This window comes from Capra hircus, chromosome 23 (genome assembly GCF_001704415.2).
Source record: "Capra hircus breed San Clemente chromosome 23, ASM170441v1, whole genome shotgun sequence".
Lineage (NCBI taxonomy): Eukaryota > Metazoa > Chordata > Mammalia > Artiodactyla > Bovidae > Capra > Capra hircus.
In genome coordinates this window covers 18,841,072-18,854,426 of record NC_030830.1, presented here as the reverse complement: position 1 = coordinate 18,854,426, position 13,355 = coordinate 18,841,072, and the positions used below count along the sequence as shown (strand labels likewise).

The 13,355-nt window shown below is 40.0% G+C and overlaps 2 non-coding genes across 2 annotated transcripts; one reads left to right on the top strand and one right to left on the bottom strand.

The window, feature by feature from the left end:
- TRNAL-CAA lies at nucleotides 3,869-3,975 on the top strand. Its single transcript has 2 exons — nucleotides 3,869-3,906; nucleotides 3,930-3,975. It is a non-coding gene; the product is annotated as a tRNA-Leu (tRNA).
- TRNAR-UCU lies at nucleotides 12,376-12,463 on the bottom strand. Its single transcript is given in 2 exon segments — nucleotides 12,376-12,411; nucleotides 12,427-12,463. It is a non-coding gene; the product is annotated as a tRNA-Arg (tRNA).

Here is a 13,355-nt window from a genome sequence, read left to right as displayed (position 1 = left end):
CCAGTATGTTGTTCCATGTCCAGTTCTGTTACTTCTTGACCTGCATACAGATTTCTCAGGAGGCAAGTCAGGTGGTCTGGTATTTCCATCTCTTGAAGAATTTTCCACAATTAATTGTGATCCACACAGTCAAAGGCTTTGGCATAAATCAATAAAACAGAAGTAGATGTGTTTTGTTTTTTTGTTTTTTTTTTTTTTTGAACTCTCTTGCTTTTTTGATGATCCAACAGATGTTGGCAATTTGATCTCTGGTTCCTCTGCTTTTTCTAAATACAGCTTGACCATCTGGAAGTTCATGGTTTATGTACTGTTGAAGCCTGGCTTGGAAAATGTTGAGCTTTACTTTGTTAGCATGTGAGATGAGTGCAATTGTGCGGTAGTTTGAGCATTCTTTAGCATTGCCTTTCTTAGGGATTGGAATGGAAACTGACCTTTTCCAATCTTGTGGCCGCTACTGAGTTTTCCAGATTTGTTGGCATATTGAGTGCAGCACTTTCACAGCATCATCTTTCAGGATTTGAAATAGCTCAACTGGAATTCCATCACCTCCACTAGCTTTGTTTGTAGTGATGCTTCCTAAGGCCCACTTAACTTCACATTCCAGAATGTCTGGCTCTAGGTGAGTGATCACACCATTGTGATTATCTGGATCCTGAAGATCTTTTTTGTATAGCTCTTCTGTGTATTATTGCCACCTCTTCTTAATATCTTCTGCTTCTGTTAGGTCCATACCATTTCTGTCCTTTATTGTGCCCTTCTTTGTATGAAATGTTACCTTGGTATCTCTAATTTTCTTGAAGAGATCTCTAGTTCTTCCCATTCATTGCTGAAATCTCCCTTACATCCCATATTTCTTCTTTGTTTACTGTTTCTTCATGGCTTTTTACCACCATCTAGCTGTCTGCATGTATACATTATGAAACAGAGAAAAGTAACCCTGAACATCCAGGAACTGAGCTGGCATTTATAGTGATGTCTTAATGTTTTCTTGTCGAATATAAACAATTTTCCAGAACATCAATATCAGACAAGACTTCTCTAATAGATTAAGACAGAAACAGGACAACTCTATGATCATGTCTGAACATAAACAAAAAGAAGAACATTGTCCTAGCCAGAGAGTACCAAACATTTCCCTCTTCTACATCATACAAATGACTACTGTTTCTTTACTAATTTCAGTTCTATTTTTAGGTTGCCCTAAGATTTAAGATATCCAACCACAGAATTACCCCCCACCTCCTGACAGTATACAAACCAATGCAAAGCCATACTTTCTTAAAACTGCCCCCAAATCACCTAAAAAAAAGTGATCACCTAAAAAAAGATCACAACAAACTGTGGAAAATTCTTAAAGAGATGGGAATACCAGACAACCTTACTTGCCTTCTGAGAAATCTTGTATGCAGGTCAAGAAGCAACACTTAGAACTGGACATGGAACAACAGACTGGTTCTAAATTGGGAAAGAACTACAGTCAAGGTTGTATATTGTCACCCTGCTTATTTAACTTATATGCAGAATACATCATGCAAAATGCCGGTTGGATGAAGCACAAGCTGGAATCAAGATTGCCCAGCAAAATATCAATAACCTCAGATATGCAGCTGACACTACTCTTACGGCAGAAATCAAAGAGGAACGGAGGAGCCTCTTGATGAAAGTGAAAGAGGAGAGTGAAAAAGGTGACTTAAAAATCAACATTCAACAAACTACAATCATGGCGTCTGGTCCTATCACTTCATGGCAAATAAGTGGGGAAACAATACAAACTTTCTTTGCTTGGGCTCCAAAATCACTGCAGATGGTGACTGCAGCCGTGAAATTAAAAGATGCTTGCTCCTTGGAAGAAAAACTATGACCAACCTAGACAATATTTTTAAAAACAGAGACATTACTTTGCCAACAAAGGTCCGTCCAGTCAAAGCTATAGTTTTTCCAGTAGTCATGTATGGATGTGAGAGTTGGACCATAATGAAAGCTGAGTGCCAAAGAATTAATGCTTTTGAACTGTGGTGTTGGAGAAGACTCTTGAGAGTCCCTTGGGCTGAAAGATCAAACCAGTCAATCCTAAAGGAAATCAATCCTGAATATTCATTGGAAGGACTGATGCTAAAGCTGAGGCTTCAATATTTTGGCCACCTGATGTGAAGAACTAACTCATTAGAAAAGACTCTGATGCTGAGAAAGATTGAAGGTAGAGGGAGAAGGGGATGACAGAGGATGAGATGGCTGGATGGCATCATCGACTCAATGGACATGAGTTTGAGCAAGCTCCGGGAGTTGGTGATGGACAGGGGAGCCTGACATGCTGCAGTCCATGGGGTTGCAAAGAGTCGGACACGACTGAGCAGCTGAACTGAGCTGAAAAAATGTTCATGACCACTGGAAAAACCATAGCCTTGACTAGAAGGACCTTTGTTGGCAAAGTAATGTCTCTGCTTTTGAATATGCTATCTAGGTTGGTTATAACTTTCCTTCCAAGGAGTAAGCATCTTTTAATTTCACGGCTGCAGTCACCATCTGAAAAGAGGTTATAAAGTCCAATTCTTAAAATCACTTCTTTCTAACACTCTTACTGAGACACTCCACTGTTCTAATGTGCATTCTCTCTTGCTGCAACAGTTAGCAAAACCAACTTTAGGAGTTTGCTTTGGCACTCACTAGGTTCATGTATTGTCACCTCCCTCTACTCAGACCCAACCACAGAATCTGAGTATCCATTAAATAAATATTGTTAAATAAATAAGCGAATAAATAAATAGAGTCGCCTTTTTTTCATAAGAAAGTAAAAGGTCACATTCTTGGGAAGTGGAGGTCAAGAAAGCAGTAATTAATATTTTAGTTGCTAATTAGACAAAAATTACAGACAAGTATAACAACAACACAAGTAAAACCAACTCCTCTTCTACCATTGTCCATACATGAAGTAGCCTGCAATAACTGATTTACACTTGGTGTCTGCACTACTGGGAACCCTAATCATAGAAAATGGAAGCAAGGACAATATGAACTAGCTTGACTCAAAGTGAAGAATAAACAATATATTAAAAACCTGTCACCTTTACCACAGGGACTGGAGGCTGGGGTGAGGGTGGAAAGAGAGACAAAGAGAAACTTTGTTACTTGGTAACGGCCATCAACCATTTAAACTCTTACATCTATTATCCTGTGTCCTATATGGCATCCCCTTTTTCTAGGCCATTGGGAAGAGATTAATGGGAGAAAAGAGAGGGAGAAAGACGCTACTGAAGAAGAAAGAGATTATGGGGAGAAATGCCAGAAGAGGGTGCAATATGCCCGCCTTGTACTCCTCGACGGACAGTTCTAATGTTTAAACAGGTTTACTGAAAGAGAGCTCTAGCCCTTCTCACTAACTCTCTCCTTGCCTATGCTACTTTTTAATTTATCGTGGAAATGAAAAAGCCTGAACACCGCGGGAAGCAGACTGAAGCAGTCTTCGAAACAAGCGCTAATTCGGTTCCGGGCTTCCCTGGTACCTTAGTTGGTAACGAATCTGCCTGCAATGCACAGACCCCTTTTTTTAAAATTTACGAAACTCCCACACTACGGGGACCGTCTTGGGCTGTGGGCTGTTGGGCCTTTGGGAGGCAGGGAGCGCGGTGCGGGAGCGGTAAAGGGACGTGCGGCGGGTGCTGCTTTTCAATATACCCTGGCTGGGCTCCCAGGCTGACTTTGTGCCATCGCAACAGTCTCCAGCATCCATCCACTAAAATTTGTCTTTTTTGCCTCTTTCGTTTTGCAATCGGTTCAGAGCTTGCGTTTCACCCTGTGCACTCGGGTGTAATACTAATCACATTGGTTGTTAATCACAGGAACAGATTATATGCAAAACAGAAACGAACATGTCAGGATGGCCGAGTGGTCTAAGGCGCCAGACTCAAGTTTCTACTTCCCCTACTTGGGGTTTCTGGTCTCCGGTTGGAGGCGTGGGTTCGAATCCCACTTCTGACATGGTATTCTTTTGTTCTTACTCTCAAATTCTGCAACTTCTGTCAGTAAATCATAGCCACTTTCTTAGGCTGCATTGCCAGATCTTACCCATTACCACCGATATTTCACCCTTTCTTCAGTTCAGTTCAGTCGCTCAGTCGGGTCCAACTCTGCGACTCCATGGACTACAGCATGTCAGGCTTCCCTGTCCATCACCAGCTCCCGAACCTTGCTCAAACTCATGTCCATCGAGTCGGTAATGCCATCCAATCATCACGTCCTCTGTCGTCCCCTTCTCCTCCTGCCTCAGTCACCCTTCTTAGGCCAGTGCTATTTAGATGTCTGTCCTCTCATCATGCCTACCTTCTCTCCCTCCTTTCCTTTTTGTTCTTTTTATGAGTATCTACACAGAAGAATAGTAATATATCAGTATTAAAATGCAAGTCTTAACATATATGTGAAGTGATGGTTATAAAATTCTGTATTCAGTATTTTAACTGTTCTGTGAAGGTTAAGTTTTGAATATTCTTCCACAGATCTCCTGCTTGTCCCTCCCTCTCTGTTGTCGTCACCTGACTCTCTTTTTTTCTTCGTCTTACTCTTTCCTTTTTTTTTGCGGGCCTTCTCCCATCACATCTCGGGTTGCTAGTCGAAAGGTATCTGCTGTAAAGTGAAGAGGCTGAATGTGATAAATATATTCTATGACATAAGACAAGAGAGTTGTGGGAGAGAGAAGTAGAACAGTGATTCTTAACCAGGATTGATTTTTAAAAACAAGATGTTTTTATAAAAATAAAGAAAGGGAAAGAGGGAGAAAGAGGGGAAGGAAGGAACTTGTCCAGGTCCCATTTTCCCTAAGTGTGGCTCTATCTACCAGATCCTAAATTATTTGTTAAGTATATATTCTGTTTATTACTTTGATTTCTTTTATAAATCTAGTAATTCACATGTTGGATCTTCTTTGCCTTTTTTTTACATATCATTTTCTGCCTAACTTATTTGAAATTTTAGTTCTGTTTTTTTTCCCCTTCTTTTCTACTATCCTCTATATTGTTTGCAGTTTTCCTCATTGTCAATTCAATTTTTGTGCTCATGATATATATATATGTATACATAGGGGAGGCGCTCTTCACCCTGCTCTGTGCTGATATAGGCCCTTGGAACTGGCCTGTATGGGTTTTCATGCTCTCTGGTTTCCATCTGGGTTAGGTAACGGGAGTCCCAAAAGGAGACAGGTGGATCTAGGAGGGCTAGCGGCAGGTATTTACTTCTTGCCTTTCTGCCTGCAGGTCACGTCAGAAGAGCTACATTCCTTGACAAGAGGCCATACCTCATTCAAGGCAGCCCTCAGTACAAGGCTGTCTTCTGAGTTCAGGTAATCACACTCTCTTCATGCCTCTTCAGGTACAGAAGTATTAATACCTCTACTGCTGCTTGTCCTGGAGAACAGCACTCGCCCTGGTGGTTTTTCTCTAGCTGTACACATTTTTTAGTAGAAAGTTTATTGTGAAATATATGTCTTTTGCACCTTAATTCTTCAAATTATCTTGTCTGGATGCCACCAAAATTAACATTTTAACTGTTTCATTCTTGGACTTGGAGACCTCTATTTTCCTAAATAATATGTATAACTGCTATTATTGATTAATTGATTTAGACATTATATACTTATTTTCCATCTGTTAAATGGAAACTGCTTTATGGCACTACCACCCACTATTTCTTATCCTCCCAAAATACTTATGTTTTACATTTTGTTTAATTCAGTGTTTATTGTTTATGTCATTTTTCTATGAAAGTATTATACACAGCATTGGTGTGAGCTATGTTTCTATTTTCATTCTTTACTGGATGCTTATAATTGCCTAAAAAGGCAAGCTTTAAAAAGAAAAATTTTAATGTGCCCAAGTCCCTTCATACGGAGAAGGCAATGGCACCCCACTCCAGTACTCTTGCCTGGAAAATCCTATGAATGAAGGAGCCTGGTAGGCTGCAGTCCATGGGGTCGCTAAGAGTCAGATATGACTGAGCGACTTCCCTTTCACTTTTCACTTTCATGCATTGGAGAAGGCAATGGCAACCCACTCCAATGTTCTTGCCTGGAGATTCCCACAGACGGGTGAGCCTGGTGGACTGCCGTCTATGGGGTTGCACTGAGTCTGACATGACTGAAGTGACTTAGCAGTAGCAGTAAGTCCCTTCATATATATCGATAATTGCTAATTCTCCATTAACTTCCAAATATCTTTCAGTGGAGCTTTCCATGAGATCAATCAAATCAGATAATATATCAGCTCAAATATTTTTTCTTGAGGATATTTTTCCAGTTGACTTCTACATGCTTATAGTCTGAACTGGTTGCTCTCTGGACCTGCTACACCGCCATCATCTGAATCTTCCCTTGCTCATCTGTTCATAATCTATTTCTATTTTTTTGTTCATTTATTTGCTCCGCTGTTTCAGTGGAAAGTATTCTCAAGGTTTTTGGTTTTTAGGTTATAAAAATAACTCAGAGTCTGAGGTACTGGTGAGAAGAGCCCTCAGTATGCTTATATGTTAAGTTAGACTCTACCAACTTACACCAGTTGCCTCACATATGTTTTTGTTTTTGTTTTCAGTCCTGCCATCAGGGTAAAGCCCTAACTGTCAGAGATCTGAGAGTTAGGTGAGGAAAAAGAGCTCAGCCTTTAGCATTCCCTTAAATCCAGATACAGAACAGATCCTCTCCTGTTCTCATTAAGGTACTCAGATCCTCATCAGTAATAGTCTAATCCCATTCCTTATTTGCAGAATAAATCTCCAGATTTTTTCCTGGGTGGTAGAAGGGCAAACACTCAGTATAAGTGCACAGAATTTAGGGCTCTAACTCTTTCTCAAATTTTAAATAATCTGCTTTCGGTTTCCCTTTAGCCTCCAGTACATAGTGCTCTCAGTTCCTGAACTTTTTAAAGAAACTTTGCTATTAATCAGATTGTTTCTGTGAAGTCTGTTATGATTTGTCTACCTGTTTTTCAGTTTTAGTGTTTCTTACATACCACTTCTTTTGTGTTCTTCTCATATTTGAGCTTAAAAAAATCTTTTTACTATAGTTTTAGTGAGAATTCCAGTTGAGCTATTTCAAATCTTTTTACTATAGTTTTAGTGAGAATTCCAGTTAAGCTATTTCAAATCCTGAAAGATGATACTGTGAAAGTGCTGCACTCAATATGCCAGCAAATCTGGAAAACTCACCAGTGGCCACAGGACTGGAAAAGGTCAGTTTCCATTCCAATCCCAAAGAAAGGCAATGCCAAAGAATGCTCAAACTACCACACAATTGCACTCATCTCATACGCTAGTAAAGTAATGCTCAAAATTCTCCAGGCCAGGCTTCAGCAGTACGTGAACTGTGAACTTCCAGATGTTCAAGCTGATTTTAGAAAAGGCAGAGGAACCAGAGATCAAATTGCCAACATCCGCTGCATCATCGAAAAAACAAGAGAGTTCCAGAAAAACATCTATTTCTGCTTTATTGACTATCCCAAAGCCTTTGACTGTGTGGATCATACTAAACTGTGGAAAATTCTTTAAGAGATGGGTATACTAGGCCACATGACCTGCCTCTTGAGAAACCTATGTCAGGTCAGGAAGCAAGAGTTAGAACTGGACATGGAACAACAAACTAGTTCCAAATAGGAAAAGAAGTATGTCAAGACTGTGTACTGTCACTCTGCTTATTTAACTTCTATGCAGAGAACATCATGAGAAACACTGGGCTGGAAGAAGCACAGGATGGAATCAAGATGCAGGGAGAAATATCAATAACCTCAGATATGCAGATGACACCACCCTTATGGCAGAAAGTGAAAAGGAACAAAAAGCCTCTTGATGAAAGTGAAAGAGGAGAGTGAAAAAGTTGGCTTAAAGCTCAACATTCAGAAAATGAAGATCATGGCATCCGGTCCCATCACTTCATGGGAAATAGATGGGGAAACAGTGGAAACAGTGTCAGACTTTATTTTTGGGGGCTCCAAAATCACTGCAGATGGTGATTGCTGCCATGAAATATAAAAGACGCTTACTCCTTGGAAGAAAAGTTATGAGCAACCTAGATAGCATATTCAAAAGTAGACACATTACTTTACCAACAAAGTTTTGTCTAGTCAAGGCTATGGTTTTTCCAGTGGTCATGTATGGATGTGAGAGTTGGACTGTGAAGAAAGCTGAGTGCCGAAGAATTGATGCTTTTGAACTGTGGTGTTGGAGAAGACTCTTGAGAGTCCCTTGGACTGCAAGGAGATCCAACCAGTCCATTCTGAAGGAGATCAGCCCTAGGTGTTCTTTGGAAAGAATGATGCTAAAGCTGAAACTCCAGTAGTTTGGCCACCTCATGCGAAGAGTTGACTCATTGGAGAAGACTCTGATGCTGGGAGGGATTGGGGGCAGGAGGAGAAGGGGACTACAGAGGATGAGATGGCTGGATGGCATCACTGACTTGATGGACGTGAGTCTGACTGCACTCTGGGAGATGGTGATGGACAGGGAGGCCTGGTGTGCTGCGATTCATGGGGTCGCAAAGAGTCGGACACGACTGAGCGACTGAACTGAACTGAACAATAAAAATGATAATTTCTATCTCAACAATATCTTAATTTAATATGGATAAAAAATTTAATAGAAATTCCACATAATTTCTAACCCACCTAAAAATTTTAAGTTGAACCAAATCAAGCTAGCTTTAAGTCATTTCAAAATTTGATGGCTATTGGAAAGCATTTGTTGTTGTTCAGTCTCTGAGTTGTGTCCAACTCTTTGTGACCCCATAGACTGCCACACCAGGCTCCTCTGTCCTCCACTGTCTTTGGCAGTTTGCTCAAATTCATGTCCATTGAATTGGTGATACTATCTATTTCTGCCCTCTTCTTCTTTTGCCTTCAATCTTTCCTAGCATCAGGGTCTTTTCCAATGAGTTGGCTCTTTGCATCAGGTGGCCGAAGTATTGGAGTTTCATCTTCAGCATCAATCCTTACAATGAATCCTCCGGGTAGATTTCCTTCAGGATTGACTGGTTTGATCTCTTTGCAGTCCAAGGGACTCTTAAGAGTCTTCTCCAGCACCACAGTTTGAAAGCATCAGTTCTTTAGCATTCAGCCTTCTTTATGATCCAGCTCTCACATCCATACATGACTACTGGATAAACCATAGCTTTGACAAGATGGACCTTTGTCAGCAAAATGGTGCCTCTGTTCTATAATACCCTGTATGTGTCATAGCTTTCCTTCGAAGGAGCAAGCATACTGACTTATAAGCATAGTCTTCAAATCAATACATATTGTTTCAAGTGATCTTACTTTACCAGTGGGCCCATGGAAGGAGAGGTTTAAAAGAAAATTATTCAATGCACTATTTGTTGGTAAAACATTCTGATGCAAATTTCCAAAGCACTGATAAAACTGACCCTAAGAGAAACATCTGACAGCAGAAATAGACTCTCCTGGAAATCCATACAATAGAATTCCAATAGAGTGATTCAAAATTAGCTGAAATTAATATAGACAAAGGGAATGAAACCCAAAATTAAGAACTTTTGACTCATTTAAAAAAAAAAAAAACAAAAAACTTGACAATGGGAAAATGAAACAGAAACTTTAAAACAAAACTTTTAAAAGTAACTTAAGAATAGTGGATGCATTTTAAAACAAATTAGGAAAAAGAAAATTAATAAACTGGTAAGATGAAAATGGATGTGAGAGTTGGACTATAAAGAAAGCTGAGCACCAAAGAATTGATGCTTTTGAAGTGTGGTGTTGGAGAGTCCCTTGAACTGCAAGGAGATCAAACCAGTCAATCCTAAAAGAAATAAGTCCTGAATATTCATTGGAAAGACTGATGCTGAAGCTGAAACTCCAATAGTTTGGCCACCTTATGCAAAGAACTGACCCATTGGAAAAGACCCTAATGCTGGGAAAGATTAAAGACAGGAGGAGAAGGGGACGACAGAGGATGAGATGGTTGGATGGCATCACCGACTTGATGGACGTGAGTTTGAGCAAGCTCTGGGAGTTGGTGACGGCCAGGGAAGCCTGGCGTGCCACAGTCCATGGGATCGCAAAGAGTCGGACATGACTGAGCTACTGAACGGAACTGAAGATGAAAATATCCAGAATAAAAATGTTATAAAAGGAAAACACAATCAAGAAGTTGAGAAAGTATAACACATTGACTGTTAAAGCCAAGCAAGCAAGGAGAGAAAAGATTGAAAAGAAGCAATATTTGAAAAAATAGTGACTGGAAATTGATCTGAACATTCAAAAAGCCCTACTACATCCAAACTGGATAAATACAAAGAAAACCACTTTTAGGCATATCTGGGAGCTAGCTTCCAAAATGTCCCTCCAGTGATCCCTGTGGGGATCTGATGCTTGGGGAATTAGTACAAATGATGCTTTCTGGCTACTGTTGTGGTGAGTAATAAACCGTCCTTTGTCTCTCATGCAGAAGTCTCATGTCTTCTGCCACTATCTATGAAACTGTAGTAGGCTAATTCTTAGCTTAGAGTAATTATCATTTCTTTTTAGTGGTTTGAATAATTAAGTTCTAGTCTTAGCAAATTTGATGATTGAAATACAGTATTGTTGCCTATATTGTTCATTTGTTTTTAAAAGACAATTGAAATGGTCATTTCACTTTATATAGGAAACTAATTTTTTAATTTTTTTGTAGTGTCTTGACCATTTGGTTTATGGATGATGGACCAGGAAATAGAACCAAAGATAAACAGTTTTTGGTTACCTCCATAGGTTTTTTGTTTTTTTTTTTTTGGTCAGTGACAATCAATTATTCCAGATGGGGAATTGGGCAAAGCCATTAAAAATTTTTTTATTAAAGGTTTTTTAGGCAAAGCCATTTCCCTCCTCTTTAGTTCTTATTCTCAAAGATTAACTTCTTCCTTTCTCTATCCTCCCAAAGAAGCTCCTTCTTTGTCAAGCAAGTTTTAGTGACACTTGCTTAGACATTTTTGATACTGTCCTTAAGTCTGTGCAGATCTTATATTCCCTTGGTATTCTGGATTATTATTAATTTTTCAGTAATTAGGGTCTGAACTTATGATTCTTCATCAAAGATTTTGTTCACATCCAAGACCAGAGCCAGTTTTAGTCTCCTTCCTTGTGACCAGGTGTTGAGTTAGCCATATTCACCCCTTAGCTTTCAAATACATAATTTTAGCCTATTTAATTTTCAGTTAATTCATATTGCTCTGAAGTAAAAATTATTAGAAACAAAACACTGTTACCAGTGAGAAGGTAAGGTTTTAAGTGGGATTCTGCAAATAGAGTATACTAATACTTTAAGCATGTTAAGGAAAAAGAAACAATTTCTCTCCAAGTGATAAAATGTTGTGATAAAACTAGCCCAAGATTCCAGAGCCCAGGGCAACTGTGCCTTGTCTAAACTGAGGAGATGCTGACTGAACTCCTGCAGGACCCATCATTTGCCCTTTCTCGATTTCCCTCTAAATTCTACATGGTGCTACTCTTCTCCAAGCGATTCCTAGCATTCTGTTCTTTTCCCAGTTTTCTGCCACGGCAAGTGCAGACATTGTGTTGCCATCCAGGTATGGAAGCCAGGACCATATAACTTCCTCAGCTGAGTTCACATCCATTTAACTTATATTTTTCTCCCAGGAAAGGATCACCAGCCTCTTCTGCGAATCAGTTACTTTTACATATAATTTTGATTTCCAAAGAAATTATGTGACAGAAGTAACATAAGATAGTTGTGGCTTAAAACATAGGCATTATTAAAACCCACTCTCACAAACTGAGCAAAGCATTCAAGCAATTGTTTTTCTCATTGCGACAGATCACATTCCTTATGAATGCCCCCTCTGTGACTATTTATCTTTGGATGCCAGGAATGACCCAGGCACATGTCTGTTTCTACTTCTGCCTTATTACTGCATTCTCATTAACATCAGTATAACCTGTCTCTCCTTTGATCCATTTTTAGTCGCTTAAAAATTCTTATCCATAAGTCCTGGGTTCTAGCATCAGCTCTACTTACAATATGTAGCCACTCCCAGGGAAGAGAATGACACTTTCAACTTTGAGAGTGACAGAATCTACTTTGCCTCCCATAAGATTTCAAGTATAATTTTAAGCCCCCAACAATTCTCCATGATATCTGGCTTTATGATTCCTCTTTTTCTCTTGCTATCGTATATATACACACACAAAAGATGGGTAGGGATATAAAATGTGGTCATCAAATCACTGTTGATGTGTGGGAGTGCTTATGAAGGAGCTCCTCAAATGCAAGCTACAGAAAGTAGGAATCAACTGCAGTGAGAAATGTAGGTACCTGGAATTCAGACTGCATCCAATTCATAGAAGAATGGACCAATAAATGGCAAGGTTATCCTCTTGGTGACAAAAACGCTCGCGACTCTGGCGGGACTCGAACCCGCAACCTTTGAATGCCTCACTGCTGCGCTAGAAGTCCAATGCGCTATCCATTGCGCCACAGAGCCCGATGACTTTCGGTGGTTGGCTGGATCCCAAACACTGTTGGTGATTTATTTGGTTATCAGTAAATATAATTTGTGGAGACTTATTCTGTTTCAGTCACTGTGAAAGTTCAAGAAACATAAAAACAAGACAATGTAAGGGACATCAACGCCCAATATGGAGGAATTTCTGAGCCTTTCCGTGACTGCTGTCATTCGTTTTCATGAAGTAAGGAATAGTTTGTTCAAGACTCAAAAAACATCTTATTTCATCTGGTCTCTCCAAGCCCAAGCTCGGGACCGTTGGCTTTGCAAAAATGGAATATGAGGAACGCAAAATAGCGTTGGGATATATTTTAAATCCATGGCGGGGCCCCACTACTCTCTTTCCTCTAGCTCACTTCTGGAGTTCTCTCTCTCTCTCTCTCTCTCTCTCTCTCTCTCTCTCTCTCTCTCTCTCTCTCTCTCTCTCGATCCGGGGGCCCTTCTTGTGTTCTTTCTGAAAAAGAAGATTTCGTTTGTTTTGTCAATGGGCTCATGGAGCAACATGATCGCATTGTTGCCCTCTCTCTCAAAGGAAAGGGCTACATTTTTTTAAAGAGTCCAGGAAGCTTTGGAAAGATCTCAGGTTTTCTAACTCGGGAATTTTCTTTTGATGATTCTTTGGGTTGAGATGCAAAAGACGGCTCTTTCTTCGCTGCCGCTTTTCTGTGAGACTGTATGGTCCAGTCGCAGTGGCTCCTTCAGTCACCGTCGGTCAACAAGCGTCTGTCTTTGCGGACAGAAAGGGATGCGAACAGTGGAGGTCACTGAATGCGGGAGAGGCCAAGGTTTGTTGACGAGGAGTAGGAGGATAGTTGTGACTTGAGAAATCGGAGGAGAGTTGTAGAAGGAAGAGAAGAAATCCCAGGTCATC